Here is an 8,875-nt window from a genome sequence, read left to right on the forward strand (position 1 = left end):
TGCAGGTAGAAGATGATGAGGACGACCCTAGAAACATCAATATTCCAGAAACAGAGGGGAGTCGCAAGGTGCACGGACCAGCAATCGAGGATCCAGACATCACCGTGCCACTGAAAACGAAACAAGTAAACATCAGAACAGTGGAATAGCCAAAGTATGCAACGTTGGGAGACTATTGGGACGATGCCACGGTGGAAAGGGTGGTCGAGTTGCTTCGAGAATATCAAGACTTATTCCCCACAAAAATCGCGGAGTTAAAAGGGATCCTCAGTGACCTGGGAATGATGAAAATAACCCTGAAGCAGGATGCAAAGCCAGTTAAGAAGTAGCCTTACTGGTTGAATCCAAAATACAAAGCGAAGTTCCGCGAAGAGTTGGATAAGATGCTTGTGGCAGGAATAATTCAACCAATAGAAGAGTCCAATTGGGTAAGTCCTATGGTTGTGCAGGAGAAGAAACAAAAGGGTGAAATTCGCATCTGTGTCGATCTCAAAAAGCTCAATGATGCATGTGTCAACGATCCCTTTCCGACGCCATTTACAGATGAGGTACTGGAGAATGTGGGAGGACAGGAAGCCTACTCCTTCATGGATGGTTTCTCGGGTTACCACCAGATCAAGATCGTGCCAGAGGACAGAAGTAAGACAACTTTTGCCACCGAATGGGGATGTTTTCAGTATACGGTGATGCCCTTTGGACTAAAGAACATGCCGGTGATATTCTCCCGCGTTGTGGTAGCTGCATTCAAGGAATTTATACACAAGTTCTTAGAGGTATATCTTGATGATTGGATCGTATTTGGGCTAGTTAAGAAACATACCGCGAGCTTACGATTAATGCTGGATACTTGCCGACGACACCAGATTGTGCTAAATCTGAAGAAGTGTACTTTCCTCATCCCCTTCGGGAACCTGCTCAGCCATGTGGTTTGTAAGCAAGGTCTGATGGTGGATCCGGCGAAGATCACTGTCATACTCAATCTGCAAGCACTGCGAAGTGTCAAACAACTGCGTGCCACACTGGGACACATTGGTTATTATCGGAAGTTCATAAAAAGCTACGTGTAGATCACGACACCAATGGAATAGTTGCTGAAGAAGGATGCTACTTATTGCTGGAATGAGGAATGCAACAGAAGTCTGGAAACGCTTAAGGAAAATATGGCATCAGCTCCTATATTGGTCTTTCCGAAATGGGACATCGAATTTCATGTGCACGTTGACGCATCATGTATCGCATTGGGCGCGGTACTCACTCAAGAAGGAGTGGAGGGAATTGATCATCTGATCATGTTCGCAAGTCGACAATTGTCAAAAGCTAAGAAGAACTACTCCACTACTAAGCGAGAAGGATTGGCAATGGTATACGCGCTCCAAAAATACCGCCACTATCTGCTTGGAGGACACTTTAAGATGTATACTGACCACTCAGCGCTAAAATACCTAGTGAATAAGCCTGTGTTGGGGGGTGCATTTGTAGGTGGCTGTTATTATTTCAAGAATATGACTTCGAAGTCGTCGTAAAGCTAGGACGTCTGAATGCAGGCCCAGACCACCTATCTCGAATTGAGAACGACAAGAGCCCACAAACTTGGAGGAAGGACTACCGAATGCACAGTTGTATGCAGTGCGCGTCGCGGATGGCCATTTTGAGGACATAATCCACTTCTTAACCACAGGAACCGTGCCGCAAGGATATTCCATTCAGTAGAAGAAAGAATTGGTGATACATGCAGCAGACTTTACTGTTATTGCAGGACACCTCTACAAGATGGGCAACGACGAAATATTATGCAGATATGTACCTGAATTCGAGCGAGGACAGATCCTGGCCAAAGCACATGGAGGGGTTGCTGGAGGACATTATGCGGGTTGCGCCATAGCATAGAAGATTCTTCGTGCAGGACTATGGTGGCCAACTCTACATCAAGACTTGAAAGCATACTGTCAGGCTTGCGACGTATGTCAATGGACTGGGAAACCATCGCGAAGGGATGAAATGCCGCTCAATCCATAGATGACGCTGCAACCATTCGAGAAGTGGGCAATCGACTTCGTGGGACCTATTGCACCTCAAGGGAAGACAGGTGCATGCTATATCATCACCGTGATAGAATATTTGACCCAGTGGGTAGAAGCACAGCCGGTTAAGGACTGCATGGCTGCCACAGCGGCGAAATTTTTGTTTGAGAATGTGTTGACACGGTTTGGATGTCCCAAAATTCTAATGAGCGACCGAGGAACGCACTTTCTGAATGAAACGATCAACGCACTCACTGAGGAATTCCAGATATATCATCAACAGAGTACGCCATACCATTCGCAAGTGAATGGGACCGTCGAAGCGTTCAACAAAATTTTGGAGACTGCGTTGACTAAGGTCTGTAACGCGCAGCGAAACGGTTGGAACTTGTGCATCCCTGCTGTGCTATGGGCTTATCGAACCACATGCAAGAAGTTGACAGGCTAGACACCTTTCCGGTTAGTCTATGGTAAGGAAGCCGTTATGCCCATGGAATATATTGTACCCAGTTTGCGAATCGTGGCAATAACAGGCATGGCCGACCGCGGGGCTTTGGAGGAACGGCTCGCACAACTGGAGGAACTTGAGGAGGAACGGTTTTTGGCCGGATTCCATCAGCAAGTACAAAAACAACGAGAGAAAGCGTGGCATGATTGCCATATCAAGGTGCACACTTTCAAGGAGAATGATCTAGTATTACTATATGACAACAAGTTCAAGAAATTCCCTGGCAAGCTTCGAATGCATTGGTTGGGTCCCTATGTAGTCAAAGAAGTTACAGATGGAGGCACGGTCCAGCTTGCTAAGCTCAATGGAGACCCCTTCCCGGGAAGAGTAAATGGCAGTCGCCTGAAGCTCTACATGGGTGGGTCGACCGCCTGACTAATCGACCGAAGGATAGTCTCACCGCTCTAGCCAGTTGAAAGAGAGCGCGGGACGATAAAGCAGTCTGGGAGGAAGTTGTGCGACCACCGGGGTGTGCGTGGATATGGTTTGTCACAAGGGTCGTGGTTGCGCGGAAAGGGATGTGCTATTGCATTGCTAAGCAAAGAGGTGACCATTGCTGTCACTATTCATGACAAGATGTCTGAGTTATGGCAAAAGGGAGCGGGCGACAGGCAATTAAGAGACAAGGTATGAACCGGATCTGGAATGATCTGCCACAGGCTTAACATGAGGACACCGGAAAAGGCGGGAGCCAACGAATTTGAATTTCGAAACACTTATAAATCACAGGGGGGCCTTCACCGAACAAGCTGCGCTTCTGAGAACCTTAAGCTATTGTGCTTTCCCACCGCTATGGAACTCTTCATTATCTACGCTCAAGGAGTAAGGCCGAGAGTTGTGATATGGCCAAAGATGTCGGGCTTTCTGAAGAATATGATGTGGATAGTTGCGGGCACCACGTAGAGTTCAGCATCGACGGGAGGGGATGTGCCAGAAATTTATAGACATGAAGCAGAACTGGTCTGGATGCCGTCGCCTTACCCATGGGCTGGTCGGCGAACCATAAAGGATAAAGGAAAAGTTGTGAATACGGAGCCAATTGGTGGAATTGCAGTTAACAAGTCATCTCTGGTGTATCTTGAATATTGGGATCTCGCGGACAACAACAATGGTCTTGCAAAATTGCAACACAAGCTGCAGCAGATAGTGCGAAGAGAAGATACGAACTTAGAAATTGGTTGCGTTGGTACGAGGAGGTCCCGTATGCGGCACCCCAGCTAGAGCTAAAATCCTATGAGGGGGTGTTCTGTGTTAACCGAGCAGAGCAGAATGAGCATTATCAGTTGCGAGAATTGGTAGAAACCATGAAGCAAGAGTTGGAAGAAGCATTGTAGGAGATGAAGAAGGAGCAGCAGAATGAAGGACGTCACTCACGGGGAGGTGAACCGCGGAGCCTAGGCAACGCGTCTCACCGCACCGACAAGTGACTTGGGATGAGTCACGATGATTGTGTTGGGGGCCTGTTGGGTAGTGAAGGTCCCGCGTAACATTTTTGGGGCATAGAGCCTATAAATTAGGATAAAAATATTGTAAAAACTCTAAAATATGCAGAGTGCGAAATGTAATAGATCGAGTCAAAGGGTTGTCCACCCAAGAAATAATATAGAATAATAGGAAGTAAGTCGGCTTGCCCATGGTCCGCGGACCATGGGAATGTATAAATAGAGTGAGGCTCTATGGGTAGAAAGTAGTTTTTTGGAAGGTACTTTTGGATCTGAAATGTAATGGGTTTTTGAGGAGCGAAGTCTTGAAGTGTCTGTAAGTCTGAGTCAAGGGTGTTGGTCGGTAGATAGAGGCTCTGCAGTTGTGTGCACAGAAGCCTAGTAGAGTCTGCAGTTGTGTGTGCGTACCCCTGCAGCTGAGTGCGTAGGGCAGATCTGGATGTATTGGTGAAGGAATTGAATAAAGATAAGTTGATTCTGTATTTTTGTGTTAAATCTGAATTATTGCAGATCTGGCTAATGTATGGTTGATATAACTATTTGATCTATTCACGTATGCTTATGTTATGAGTTTATGCAAATTTGTATCTTTTCGGGGTGCACGAACTAGTTATTTCTGTTAAATGTTTGCCTAAAGACCATCAAAAGTAGATCTAATCTATAATCGCGCATTAATAAGTATTAAGGATTTTCTGGGTCTGGATCTACGTGGAACGGAGTGGCGCGAAGCCACAGAACGGTGTGCAAACCTTAAAGACCACATAAAGACATCCCAAGGGTGCGGAAACCTGGTTCCAGCACCCTCCCCTGCTACCTCGGGTGAGACCTCAGTTCGCGCTCCGCGGGCTGTTGCCGAAAGGGCCAGTAGCTGCGGGATTTGTTTGGCTAAATAACTCTTCCAAACCTGGGTCAGGACCATATAAGTCAACACTCATCCTTCTTCTTCTTCTCTTGCACTACCATTGGGCTTACCCAATCAAATTCTTCCACAAGCTCAATGATGCCTACCGCAAGCATCTTGTCTAGCTCTAAGCGAACCTTCTCCTTATATTTCGAATTAAGATGGTAAGGCCTTTGCTTAACTGGCTTCGTGTCGAGCTTGAACATGATCTTCATCATTCCTAGGTCCCTGATTATTACTTTTATATCCGTAAACTTGGTAGGGAATAAGTCCTGGTATTCACGGAGCAATTTAGTGACCTTATCCACTGTCGCGTCATCCCAGTGGTCTCAAACCTTCGCGAATTTGGGTTTTGCCTCTGTACCAATGTTCACTTGTTTCATTCTCAACGACGCGGTTATATCAGGGTTCTGAATCTACGGTTCTTGAACCTCGTGGTGGCCTTCTGTTTCTGGAATGTTAATCTTCCATGGATCCTCGTCCTCTTCCTCAGCAATTACATTATAACATTTGAGTGTGCGACTCAACTGAGTAGCCCATTCAAGCTGAATCAGGTCTAAAGGATCATGCGGTATCCTAAAGATAGCTGCTTTCACCTCTTGTAGCGCTTCATCAATACTATCAAACCTATCCTCAAAATAGAATGTCATCATGAATCCTTCGTGCAAGATATTCCATTCGCCTGTCCCATGGCGGAGCTCTGTTTCTATATACCAATTCATTGGGATAACATCCAGGGTGTTATCACTCAAGAAAAAATATTTTAAATTCTGAACATCAATTTTTTAAATTTGTCAAAGTGTTGGTGTCAGTTTTGGGTCTAGTCTTTTCATCTTCTTTCTGTATGTCAAATGGGGTCAACTTTCTGTTTTAGTCTATCATTGGCTCTTGAGAAATGCTGGTCCAAAGGGACAAGAAGTTGTTGCTAAGGCGCTTAAGCATCTTATTAGAGATGCAGATGCTGCCATTGTCAACCAGTTGGTGGCTTTACTATGGGGAATAAACCAAACTCAAAAGCACATGTGATAATGGTGTTGGGTTGCTTAATTTCAGTGGCATCTCATGAAGAGCTCATACAGAAAGGAGGTGTTTTTCTTCAAGTGCACATCAAATAGAAACGAAGGATGGTGGAGGTCTTTTGCTGCTAGTGCTCAAGCATGGGCTAGTCTTGTCTGCAATGGAAGCAGGGGAACACTTCTTGCGGTTGCAAATTCAAGAGCAGCTGGAGTTGGATATTTAGTAGACTATTTGAGAGTTCACAGCTTCAGAGTTCTTTTCATGTAGTTCATAAAATGGTCTTTAATAGTTCTGAAAAGTTGTATTCTTCTATCATTATGGATCATCGTGATAATTGTTTTCATCGGACTTTTGTTTGATCTTCTGGTGGTAGTCCTCTTGCAGGTTCCTGTGGATGGAAGTCCCGTGTTTCTTCTCTATCAGGATTGGGCTTTTGGGCTTATATTTCTCAAGATATGGACAAAATTGGTATTGCTGGGTCACCCCTTACAGATAACAACTGGCTAATAAAGTTCGAGCAAGTCAAAGCATATGAGTTTTCTTGCTTACGTGGATTATGGGTGCTTCGCCAAATTCTGTCACCAATACTCGTAAAGCTTTTGACAACACTCTATGTGCCATATGTCTTTGCTCATGGTTTTTTCCTTTTTTCACTTTGCGGCGTTCCTTTATCTGAACGCTGAAGCTCTGAGATCTTCTCCTCGTTTCATTGCTTACCCTCCCCGCAGGTTGAGAAATTCCTTGCAATCTACAATTCCCTGGACGTGCTTTGAAATGGCGCCATTTGCAAAGAGATCAAAGCAATCCTCGAATGCTGTAATTATGGGAGAGGCCTTGGTCTCCGAGGAGAACGATCTTGTTGTACCCAATGATCAATTCAGCCAACAGGCCTTGTTTTCTTCTCTCCACAATATCTTGATATGTACAAAAGATCTATCTAGCATCCAGATGGTTTTTGGGCTGATATTGCATCTCAGTTTTATTGAGAAACGAAATGGGGTGTAAAAGTTTACTCTGAAAATTTTGATGTGCGCAAGGGACAAATAAAAATTAAGTGGCTCAGGGAAGACACTGCTTACGAAAACTCTGGCTAGGTTTGTGAATGTGTCCTTTGTTATCGCGAATGCAACAACTTTAACACAGGCAGCATATGTAGGGGAGGATGTGCAGTCTATTTTGTATAAACTACTCATGGTTGCTGATTTCAATGTTAAAGCTGTTCAGCAGGCATTACTTAAAATGCTAGAAGGAACAGTTGTACATGTTCCAGAAAAGGGAGCTCGCAAACATCCTCGTGGTGATCATATTCAGATCGATACAAAGGATATTCCCTTTATATGTGGCGGGGCTTTCGTGGATCTAGAGAAAACGATTTCTGAGAGACGGCAAGATTCTTCTATTGGCTTTGGAGCGCCTGTACGAGCTAATATGAGGGCTGGTGGCCTGACAAATGCTGCGGTGACATCATCCTTGCTAGAGTCGATTGAGAGTAGTGATCTTATTGCATATGGCTTAATACCAGAGTTCATTGGACGATTTCCTGTGCTTGTTAGCCTCTCAGCGTTGATGGAGCCTAAAAATGCACTAGGAAAGCAATACAGGAAAATGTTTGAGATGAACAATGTGAAGTTACATTTCACTGAGGATGCCCTTAGGCAGATTGCATAGAAGGCAATGGTCAAGAGTACTGGAGCCCGTGGTTTGTGTTCTATCCTCGAGAACATTTTGACAGATGCTATGTTTGAGATTCCGGATGCAAAAATAGGGTTGGATTTATTTGCCTATGTTAGCAGAACTGCCAATAGAAATGCTTGCTTGTGCTCGTATTGGTGCTGTTCATTCGGTTGTATTTGCTGGATTTTCAGCAGAGTCCCTTGCTCAACGAATTGTAGACCGCAAACCTAAAGCACTGCTAACTTGTAATGATGTCCGCCAGGGTGCTAAAGTTATTAATATGAAAGAAATAGTAGACTCTGCATTGGTGGAATCATCTAAAAATGGAGTTTCTGTAGGTGTCTGTTTGACATATGCAGATGAGTTTGCGTTAAATAAAGAAAACACACCATGGAAGAAAGGAAGAGACATTTGGTGGCAGGATACAATTCCAAAATACATGACCGAATGTGAAGTTAAATGGTTTGATGCAGAAGATCCACTATTCCTTTTATATACAAGGGGTAGTACAGGGAAACCAAAAAAAAAAAAAAACTGCATCAGGCTTGCGTGCCTTAGCTCGTCTTGTGAACTTGACAATTCTGGATCTGAAGATGTGCTCAGGGATTCATGGTGGATTGGTGCATCCAAAAGGACTTACAAACTTGAAGGAGCTGAAAATTTCTCGAAGTCTTGTTGCTTTGACATATCTCAACATAAATTCATGCTGTAGATAATGCATTAGACTGTGGTTTGGTGAATACACAGCAGTTTCGTAGCACGCTACGAAACTGCTGAAAATAATGCCCAATGCACAGCAGTTTCGTAGCGCGCTACGAAACTGCTGTAGCTACATAATTAAAACTCAGTCAACCAGTTTTGAGGGACCGAGGAGAAATTTTTGAGAAAGGAATCTTTTCAAAGGATCATATAATAGGTGCCAACATTCAACAAAGGAAGAAACACGTGGCAGAAGCTTATATTTGAACCCTACACTTTTTTGTTATAAAGTGATCTCATTTACTATAGTCCAAGATATGTCAGACAACTTGGAGGAGCTTTTGTCTTCACACATGGAAAAGGTTGACAACACATCAAGGACGTGGCATTTTGACATGTTTTGTATAATCAAAGATGAAGGGCATAGTTCTTTGGATTCAAACATTTTTTGAGGCAAACCAAAGGCCGATAAACAGGGGTAGTTTCCTATGTTTCAGGGTTAATGGACAAGATGTGACATTGAAGACTAGTATGGAGCTTTGAACATCCACCATAGCCAAACTAAAAAAGGACCACATGGCAAAGAACGAGAATGATTGTAATTAAGGCTATT

The 8,875-nt window shown here is 44.1% G+C and overlaps 1 pseudogene; it reads left to right on the forward strand.

Moving 5' to 3' along the window:
• The first annotated feature begins 7,080 nt into the window (after positions 1 to 7,080).
• Positions 7,081 to 7,557, forward strand: LOC149138137 (CLP protease regulatory subunit CLPX1, mitochondrial pseudogene; annotated as a pseudogene).
• The last annotated feature ends 1,318 nt before the right edge of the window (positions 7,558 to 8,875 follow it).

Source organism: Pinus tabuliformis, chromosome X (assembly GCF_031772625.1).
Source record: "Pinus tabuliformis cultivar Carrire ecotype Pingquan chromosome X, CPIR1, whole genome shotgun sequence".
Classification (NCBI taxonomy): domain Eukaryota; kingdom Viridiplantae; phylum Streptophyta; class Pinopsida; order Pinales; family Pinaceae; genus Pinus; species Pinus tabuliformis.